Source organism: Trachypithecus francoisi, unplaced genomic scaffold (assembly GCF_009764315.1).
Source record: "Trachypithecus francoisi isolate TF-2019V2 unplaced genomic scaffold, Tfra_2.0 Lachesis_group0, whole genome shotgun sequence".
In the NCBI taxonomy this organism is placed as follows: Eukaryota; Metazoa; Chordata; class Mammalia; order Primates; family Cercopithecidae; genus Trachypithecus; species Trachypithecus francoisi.
In genome coordinates, this window is record NW_022681453.1 from 38,786,681 (window position 1) to 38,797,925 (window position 11,245).

Here is an 11,245-nt window from a genome sequence, read left to right on the forward strand (position 1 = left end):
GCAGTGTTAAATAAGTTAATGAAAGTAAAGAGCTTGGAAAAAAAACCTGGGCAAGTCAGAGACACCCAGTAAAGACTTAGCAGTTATGGTTATTATGAGTGATTTTTGATTTTGCAACTTTATTGAGGTATAACTGAAGTAGAAATGACACAGGATCCAGGCCAATAAATGACATAAGGCATGTGTTGTGATCAGTTTTGACATACCTATACATCCACAAAATGATCACTATAATCAAGATAAGCATCTGCATCACCCCAAAGTTTCCTCATCCCTTTGTAATCCAGCCCTCCCTCCATCCCCATTCCCAGGCAAACATTAACCTTTTTGTCTTTTCCTATGAATTCATTTGCATTTTCTAGATTGAATATAAATGGAATTATACAGTATGTATTCTTTTTGCCTAAGTTCTTTTATTCAGCACAATGATCTGGAGATTCATCCACACTGTTGTGTGAGTCAATAGTTCACTTATTTTTATTGTATTCCATTGTATTAATATACCACAATTTCATCATCCATTCCCCTGTTAATGGATATTTGAGTGGCTTCCCATTGTGACCATTACAAATGAAGCTTTATGAACATTTGTGTATAAGTTTGTAATTTTATGTTTTTATCGTTTTAGTATTTTTCAAATTAAAAATTTTGAAGAGAAAATTCCCAGAATAAATAAAACTGTCATTAGAAAATGCAATTGAAAAAATAGTCTTCATTACCCTATAAAGTTAATTTTATCCTAGAGGATCATCAACTTTACCTTTAAAAAACTAGCTGACATCCAGATAGAGTTTTTTTAGTATTTGATTATTACTAGGTCTTTGCTTAACGAAAATGTGATAGAAAACTCTCTAAAGGGAAAAAAAAATGATATAAAATTAGAGACAGTGGACCAGATACTATTTCTTACCCTCCCAAAATTGTAGTGTAGAGATGAAAGTATATCATCTTCTTGTAAATGTGCGGTATTATTTTGTTAAAGATATTGAGCTTTTAGTACATTTGCAAATTCAATTTATTTTATTTTACAAACAAATTACAGAAATAACAGCATTGCTTTCTCATGAAAAACCTAGGTGTTTTGGAATATTTAGATGATAGTGACTGCAGCAATATAAAATATTGTTTATCCTTCAAAAATTTGCTTTACTAAGTTTATATTAGAAATTACTTTAAAAGTATTTACTAATAAGAAAATATTGATTTATTGGATCTTCACAGTACAGCACCTATTGCTAAATTCTTAATAATTTTGTGAAATAATTATGTAAACAAGTAGATATTATTGACAGAGGTATGATTATGCTTAAGGCAAAGTTCTCTTTAACCAATGCAATATGTCAATTAAATTTATCCTAAATCTTAGCATCTGTAAATGTCTTTCTCTTGAGGGAAAGGGCATCGTTTGTCTATACGTAGTCATTTTCCTCTTCATCTCATAATTGTCGAGTTCTTTGTCATCTTCTTGACTGTGTCTTTGCTTTTGTAGTTCCAAGATCTCCTCCACCAAATAGGACAGACAACCATGATTTCTTTCGTATAGTACTTGGTCTTCTACCTACATCAGTGAAAAGTACATTTTTCTTTTAACCCAGGAGGGAAAGAAAAAAATATGTTATCTTGATCAGTTTTTTCTCTAGACCACCTCTCATGGGTCAGTCTTAAAGCAGGATATTTAAATAAATTGAACTACAAATACAATCTCACTATAACAGGACTTTTGGGTCCAAAAAGAAATTCTAACATTTGATCAGCTATTCACAAATGATGTCTTTGTATCCTTTAAAGAACTATAAAGCAAATAAAAAACTGTAAGCAGTTTTATTTGATGTTATCTGAGATAAAATAATTTTTTGAAGAGCCATAGAGACTAATTAGAAAAGAATATCAGTGCGTCCCTAAATTATAAAATTAATAAAGTTAAAAAACACACAGGACCTACAAGGTAATGCTACAGTAATCTAAGAATACACAGTTGTTAATGTTATACAAATTCTAAGGGGAAAAAATGAGATTTCTGAAGAAGTCTTGAGAAAATTTTGGGGAGCAAAGATTAAGAAAAAGAAGACAATGGTTGAATGTGGGGGAAGGATAAATGGAGATGATAAAAGAAAAAATTTATCCTTCCACAAATTAGATTGAAAATGGCATCTCTTTGCTTCTCTGATAAATAAAAGGTACAAAGTTCTTTTTCTTGAATTATGAATCTCCTCTAAAATGCATAGGAGGTAAGAAGAAGAAAAAGAAAAGCTATCCTTTCTCTCATTAATCTTGCTTGAAGTTAAGGAAAATATAAAATTAATCCAAGATTTTTTGTCATCGTGAAAGGTAAAATGAATGTGTTCGTTTCATAGTAAGTGGCAGGCCTTAGTGATCCCAAGTTCATACCACTAAAAGGAAAATTTTCTACACTGCTAACCCATTTCTCCGAATTGTCAACTTCTCTGAATTAGCATGGTGACACCAGGATGTTCTCTTACATCACTGTGTGCTTCCTCTTTGCAGACCTTACGTAAGTGGGAATGTTGCAGTGGTTGCCTGATCCATGTCGTAAGCTGGTACATGCAGCCATGCAGGTTGCGCACTGCAGAACTCCAGGGTGTGTGAGATAGCTTTGAAACATGGCAACTTGGCAAGGCTGCACTGTTTCCTGGAATTTCTTTCCTTGTATGTTTCCAATTAGGGAGGGCCACAAAATATATTTTTGTGGGAGATTTGAAAGACAAGTGTAGCAGCTGCTATGTTGTTTTATTACACTAGGAAGATTGCGGCAGCCCTTTTTGTAGCTCCTTCACCTTGTTCCTTTTCTACTGGCATACCTTATTGTTGTGAGGCCACAGTTCATCTGCAACTGCCCATTTTCCTCCTGGAGCCTGGTTCAGCTTCTCCGTCTCTTGAGCTCGCCATGTGCTTATCTCCAGGATGAAAGGCACCAGCTTCTCCTGCAGGATGCCTGCTTCATAAGGGCTGGAGGCAGGAAGAACTGACACAGCTCCAGTTCAAACTCATGGGTTCTAGCTCAGGCTCATGGATTCCAGCCCGTCCATGCCATTCTCCACTTTACATTCATTCTTCCCTTCCTGACCCCCTTCTTTGCCAGCTTGAAGCTCCAGAATCAGAAAGAAAGATGACAAGCCTACAGGCACTGTTTAACCAGCTCCCCAAATTGTGTAAGGTCAAATCCCTGTAACAGACCCCTTTACATCTATCTATCTATCTGTCATCTATCTATCTATCTATCTATCTATCTATCTATCATCTATCTATCCCTCCACACACACAAAAAGGGAGAGAGAGAGAGAGAGAGAGAGAGAGATCTCCCAGTGGTTGTATGACTGCTAGAGTGCCCATTCACACTGCAGTTCACACAAGTAGCACTACCCACCTGAAAGTTATATACTGCCTGGGGACCAGATCGGTGGCCCTGAAGGTCTGTATTACCGTAGCCTGAAGACCAGAATCTTTAGTTTCTTGTTTGTTGTTCTAGTTATAGGTGAGAAATTTGATTCTGTGGTCAAATATATCTGAGAAACACTGAAACCATCCCCTCCCCCTGCACTGAGATCCTAATACATATTCACATAGTAAAGGCTTTTGTAAAGCTCTGTACTAAAGTAATCTGTTCAGTCCAGCTTTCTCCAAACTTGTTTGACTATTTCCAGGTGCTGTTGAAGTACAGAGTTAATGTAACTTAAAATTCCCATTTAGTCAGTCAAAAATTGAATGCAACCCTTTTATTGTGATGTGATAATAAGCATGTGATGAAGAACAATGCTTACTGATGCGCAGTGTAATTCATTCCAGTACTTTTCAGAAGATCTTGAACAAGAGAAAGGCCAGTGGCAGAAACTGCTTCCTGATGTAGGGAAAGCACAGCGTAATGCATCATGATATATAAACAGGTGATAGAGGGAATATTTCTCCTCTCCTCCGCTCTCCATTCCTTTTCTTTCTTCTCCATGACGAGTTGGAAGGTGAATATGTAAATGGCCAAAAAAAAAAAAAAAGTGATACGATTGGGAAAAAAAGGCATTGGATATTGAAAGCTGGAACCAGGTTAGCCTTGAGTGAAATGCAGGAAAACTGGGCTGAGAGTGATTCTTAACTCTGGTGTTTACATGCAGATTACATAGTTCCATACGTTAGTTGTGGAAGGGCCAATTCTGGAAAAATTGTAAAATAAGGTGATTTTTGATGCTCTTGGTTTCTCTTGGTGATGCAAGCAGTGATTCTCAGAAAGAGTATTTTATGTTGCGTAGTGACTGGGAAACATTACTATTATATTTGGGACAGAAACCTGGGGCATTAACCATTCTGTTATGCAGGAAACATCCTGCACAATAAAGAACTGACCTGCCCCAAGTGAGTTGCTTCTCTGTTGAGATACACTGTAAGTATGAACGTGTATTTCATTTTCTGTTCCAGTCACCTCACCCATGCGGGCTGTGAGTGTCTCAGCTAGGTGTGGATCTGATTAGCTGACAAAAGTTACTGTAGAAAGATTGGATAAGGCTCAACTTTCAAGTGTTCATTTACATTTCAAAAGAGGAAATAATAAACTCAAAAGCATCTCTAATTGTGCTGTGAGAGAGGAAAAAATATTAAAACATTTTTTTAGAACAGTAATATAGTCCCTTATATGGTGAGAAATTGTGAGACATTTACTTCCTTTGCAATTTACTCATTTCAAATTCTACTATTACTCTATCTGTCCCTCCACCTACAACACCCTCTTTCAAAGGAATAAAATATGTGTGGCTAATACTGCACCTGCATAACAAAACCTTTACCCTTTATAAATAGATATTTATAAAAACAAAGGGCCAGTCCTTGAGGAAAACTGGTAGGTATATCAGATTGTAAATCACATCTCTGTTAGAATAAAGGAAGTCTTGTCTGAACTACCAGGCTACCATTGCCACCCAGCATAGCCTGGATAGCCCTAACATAACTGATAAACCCCTTCTAGATCTAGACACCTTTTCTCCGTTGAACTGTGTTTCTTCACATATTTACAATCCAGTTGATTGTTACAACTTTATTTTATCTCATCTTTCACTCTTTCTTTCCTAGAACCACTCTCAGAACTCTAGTAAAATTGATTTTATTTCAGTCAAAGCCTGATCTTGAGATCAGCACAACTGCTGAGTATTTCTGACTTTGGGAAATTTCTATTTTCATTTTTAATGTGCTGTCTTTCCTCCCTCCTTTCCTCCCTTCCTCCTTTCCTCCCTCCTTCCCTTCCTTCTGCCATTCTTTCTGTCTTCCTTATTTACTCTCAGAGTGTGACAACTGCAAATTGGTGCAGATTCCTAATATAGCCTGCAAATGATGAGTTTGACATTCCAGCTATGCCACTTATTAATTGTCTGATTTTGGGACAAGTTATTCAACCATTCTGTGCTGTACTTTTTCAATCTATTAAATGGGAATTAATAATAATATCCATCTCATAGTATTATTGTAGGAATAAATGAGTAGTAAATGTTAAGTGGTTAGAACAATTGCTAGGACAAAGTAAATATTTAAGTGTGGGCAGTTATTACTGTTGCTGTGCAGCCTTCTTTCCCGGTCTTTGGTAAAGTGAACTTTCATTTTGACTTAACAGCACTGAGGTCTATAGCCCTAGGCATGAATTTCAGTCCAGTGGCCATCTCTTATATTCTGAGCAGACACTTGGAAGAGCTAAAGAATATTATTAGAGTTTTTATCCTTCCATGTAGTCTTCCTCCCTTTTTTCCCAAATTTTGAATATATTTTTCTTTCATATATGATTACCTTTCCTTTATTCTTATTAATCAATTACCCATAAATAGATATTCTATGGACATGAGGATTACGTGATGATAGCAAGACTGTCATGGATAAGGTTTTATTCCTTTCAGGCATCACTGTACGTATTTGATGATGATGATGATAATGATAATTTTTTTTTTTTTTGAGATGGAGTACAGTGGTGCGATCTTGGCTCACTGCAATCTCTGCCTCCTGGGTTTAAGAGATTCTTCTGCCTAAGCCTCCTGAGTAGCTAGGCTGATAGGCATGTGCCACCACACCTGGCTAATCTTTGTATTTTCAGTAGAGATGGGGTTTTGCCATGTTGACCAGGCTGGTCTCGAACTCTTGACCGCAAGTTATCCAACCTCTTTGGCCTCCCGGAGTGCTGGGATTACAGGAGTGAGCCACTGTGTCCAGCTGGATGATGATAATAATTAATACTAATATTCACATCTATCAAATATGTTATAAGGGACTTCTGCTTCTAGACACAATGGAGTAAGAAGAACCAGATTTGCTTTTCCACCATAAACAACTTAAAACAAATAGACAAACAAGCATATAATCCACAGTAATTAAACTTTAGACCACAAGCTGTGCAGGACAGTGATCCCTGAGGAAGGAAAACAAGAGGAGCCCTATGATTGCCCAGCTTGCTGCCCAGAGAGATTTTAGAGGGTTGGGGAACCTAGACAGAGTCTGGTAGTCTTCCTGAGTGGAGGAGACAGAATTCAGAATTCAGGGAGGCCAAGGCAGGTAGAATTCACATGTCTGTGTCCTGGAGAGAAGGCTGCAAGGAGAGCAAATAATCAACTCTTCAACAAAATATGGATCACTCCATCCATGTGAGGAAACTTCAGAGTCCAGGAAAGACTACCTGAAAGGAAAAGGGAGAACCATAGCCAGAGCTCACATAGGGTCCAGAAGAACTTGTGTTTCCACCTGGAAGAATAAAAAGACTTCACCACTGGGCATCCAGTAAGCCCTCAGATATCATCCTAGTAGTGGGAGAAAATTCACCTTTGAATCAGCTTAATCAAGCTTGGAAGCAAGTCATGAAAGGAGCAAAAATTTCGCAGTTAACACTGTTCCAGAACAAAGGTAAAACATGTTTAAAGGAATAAACAAATCCTCCAGAAAAAGACAATATAAAATGACAATGTCTGTGTATTAGTCCATTTTCACACTGCTGATAAATACATACCTGAGACTGGGCAATTTACAAAAGAAAGAGGTTTAATACATTCACAGTTCCGCATGGCTGGTGAGTCCTCATAATCACAGTGGAAGGTGAAAGGCACATCTCACACTGTGGCAGACAAGAGAAGAGAGCTTGTGCAGGGAAACTCCCCTTTATAAAACTATCAAATCTTGTGAGGCTTACTCACTATCACGAGAATAAAATGGGAAAGGCCTGCCCCCATGATTTATATCTCCCACTGTGTCCCTTCCACAACACGTGGGAATTATGGGAGCTACAATTCAAGATGAGATTTGGGTGGGGACACAGCCCAACTATATCAGTCTGACATCCAATCAAAAATTACCAGGTACCCAAAGAAGTTAGACAACACAATCTATAGTAAGTAGGGGGGAAAATCGATCATTAGAAATATACACAGAAATGACATAGGTGATAGAATTAGTAGACAGGAGCCTAAAGACAGCAAATAGAACTATGTATGTCCCAAAAGGCAGAAGAAAGCCTGGGCATGGGGAGAAACATGGAAGATCTAGAAAAACACCAATTTGAACTTGTAGAGATGACAATACAATTTCTAAGACATAAAACAAAAAGGAATTGGATAAGAAAGAACAGATTAAGGACTGCAGAAGAAAATATGAGTGACTCTGGAAACCTTGCAATAGACATTATCCAAAATAAAACACAAATTTTAAAAACAACTGAAAAATAAGGAATTGGGCATCGGTGAGTGGTGAACAACTTAAAACAGTCTAATATATGAGTAACTGAGGCCCAGAGGGAGATGCAGTGAGGAGACAGGGAAAACAGTGTATCTGAAGAAATAATGGTTGAATTGTTTTCCAAATTTGATGAAAATTATAAACCCACAGATTGAAGAAGCTCAATGAAATGCAAGCACAAGAAGCAGAAAGAAAACTACACCAAAAATTATCAAATTACTTAAAGCTCATACCAAAGAGAAAAATCTTAAAAGTAGCTTGAGAGAAAATGACACATTACATATAGAATAAAAAAGATAAATGACAACAGACAGTAGCCATCTCATCAGAAATCATACAAACTGGAAGACAGTTGTGCAACTTTTTTAAATATTGAAAGAAAAGAAATCAACTGGCTAGCAATACAGTACCAAATTTTAGTCATTCAGTTACTTCATGTAGTTAATCATGGCCATTCATCATACAAAAATAAGAGTAGCAGTAAACTTTCTGAAGCATTTAGAATTAAGGTAAAAAAAAGTATAGAACTCAAGTGTCACAGTAGAAACTTTCTGAATAAAAGTGAAGGATTAACCATATATCTTTAATAAGTTCTTAGTTTTTAAAAGCTCTGTTAATATTTGCCTTTATGGTTTTTTTTAATTCCAAAATCTCTAAAATACTATCTGTGAGACAATTGTTGGCAAAGCTGTTTTGCTGCTATTTCACTTCATTTTTCAAAACACTTTTGAATTGGTGAGCAACGTGAGAGAGGTGTAGAGCTCAGTTTATGTCTGGTTGCATTAATCAATTAGTAGCAACTCAATCATGTATATCAAAACTAAGAATTTGTGCATATTATAAAAATACTATATTATAGAAAAATTCAGGGGCTTAAGTTATTGAAAATGTAACTTCCACACAGAAATTTTTCTGTTTTAACAGAAAATGTTCAAGTGATTACAATATCCTAGAGAAATTAGAAAATACTGTCTATCAGAGAAAAACGAGAATATGAATTCTGGCATATTTCATGAAATTCATTTGTAGACATATTATCTGGGAATATACAAAAATTACACAATAGAATCTTAAAGATTTTCCTTTAAAAAATTTTTAAAGGCTTAAAAAGTCATTTTATCTCTGGTTTGCTTAATTGATGTTTCTCAAAACTTTATTGAAATAAAATGTTTCTAATTGAATAAGCAGAAATATTTTGGTTAAAGTTTTTCATCTTTTTGTTTTGTAAATTATCAGAAACACACCTATATGTACTTCATACATCCACCAAGTATTGGTATGGTAGAATTTGAAATAATTTACAAAAAAAATTACTAGATACTTAAAGGTTAAAAATTCAGGAAGAAACATAATCTAAGTATTAAAAGACAGCCAGAAACCTTGATTCCAATGTAAAAGACTATTAACTCTGTCTCAGAAAAGAGAATGAATAATTTTAAATAAGTGCATAAATTATCTAGTTAAAATTAACTGATCACACACCTAATTTGGAAAAAATGTATAAACTTTAAGAGAAACTTCAAAAGTGATCAAAGAAATAATCAGTAATATTAATATCTACAAATATTTTTTCATTTTTAAAGTCATATTTTAAAATCTTAATTATGAACTTATAGCTGATATAAACCTTTCAAAACCCACATATCTTTTTCTATAATTAGTTATAAAACTTTGAGAACATATCAGTAATCTGATGTACATGAAAAGTGAAATGAGCTACTAATATTAAATGGCATATTCAGACAAGCTATCTTTATCTTTATTGTATATCTATATTTGTCTTTATATAATACCACTTAATACAGTTTTAGGTTTTCTGAGGTCTTTTATAGGTAAGAGACATTACCAGAAAATAGTGAAAGGAGAGGAAAAACTCAGTATTTGCTTATCTATTAATTCAACCATTCTTTCATTTATATTTCCAACATAAAAATTGTTGTTTATATACCCTGCTTGATAATTATGTCCTATAATATTGTGCTATTGAGTCAGTGCTGTTGGTTTAAAAGTACCCAAGTCAAGTATAAGGGAGAAGATGTTTTTAGTTTTTAATTAAATACAAAAAAGGGTAAATTATAGTGAGTGGTTATTTCAATGTGTAATTGCCTCACATCTCAATAAAACATTCCAAATGAATCTGAACAAATCATTTAAATTTGTATACAAAATAATATAAATAGACATTTGTTATGTAGAATCTGAATGATTGAAGTGAATGAAAATATATTATAGACAACTCATTAAATATAATTTTATACACTTATAAGTGAAAGGAGAAGGCAATTACTTTTAAAGTAGGACAAGTGAACATTTCACATCTTTTCAATAATTTCACTTTATTTCTATTGATAACAATATGCATAACAACCCTATGGTGATACTAAGCCTGAGATTATTAAGATCCCCAAATTAAAGCTTTTCTCCTCTTAGACAAAACATGAATCCTTCAAAGCATGAGTTCTGAAGATTATTTAAGTGTTCCCACGAATCTCATCCTATTTTTCAGAAATCTCTTCTGTAATATAATGTTTATTTCCATCACTCTTCTATATATTTTTTCTCTCCAATTCATGATTTCCTGCTGATGTCAACCTACCTGCCTGGCCCAGTCAAAACTTCGTCCCGTGAAGTAATTGGCACTAGTGGATGAGCTAACACTGGTGTATCGCTAGGGCTTATGTACAGCTTATCACATTCTGGGACTCCAAAGGGAGAAATGTGTGTTTTCTGTTTCTTTCTTATCAGAATAAAACTCGAGGCCACCTGATAATCAGACCCTGGATTCTCCCACCCCCACAAATCCAATTTATTCAATCTGTTCTAGACTTAAGCATTCCACATAGCTCTTGACACCTCACTGTACTTTATGATAGATAAGGAAGAAAATTCAAGGTACTATTGATGAAAATAAAACAACAAAGTCTGCACACACAAATCTTGTCAGAGATGTGCATTTTTGCCATGTTAAAATACATAATTCACCTATTTAACCTTTCTAAGCAGCGTGCTTACATAAGTGATAGAATAAAGCACAGCTGTTTTTGTTTCTAAAAATTGTCAGATAATTTGCACCCCTGCCCTTTATCTAGACTATTAGTGAGATATTAAAGAAATCAAGTTCCATTTGATTCTATTCACAGAAGACTGTCATATTCAGATAATGGCACAATTCAGAATTTATCAAGTGCCAGGAGATTATAAAAGTTAATGGAACAAAATGGCATTAGTGTAAGATTTTGGGGAAACCTCATGAGATTTGGTACAATAACTTTACAATTAAATTACTATGTCACTACTGTATGTGCAGACAAAGGGAAGTGTGGCATTAGTGAATTCAGTATTGATAGATCTGATGAATGATCTAAAAATGGAAACTGCCATTGTTTAGATAAACATGAATTTTTTTGAGTGTGGCTTTCTCTTTCATTGCACAAATACTCAAAGCAAAGGACATGGCAATGTAAGACAACTAAGCAGAAATTCTAGAATGACTTTCTTCTTTAACTTAAACACACAGCATTCAAAAGAGAAAAAAAATTGT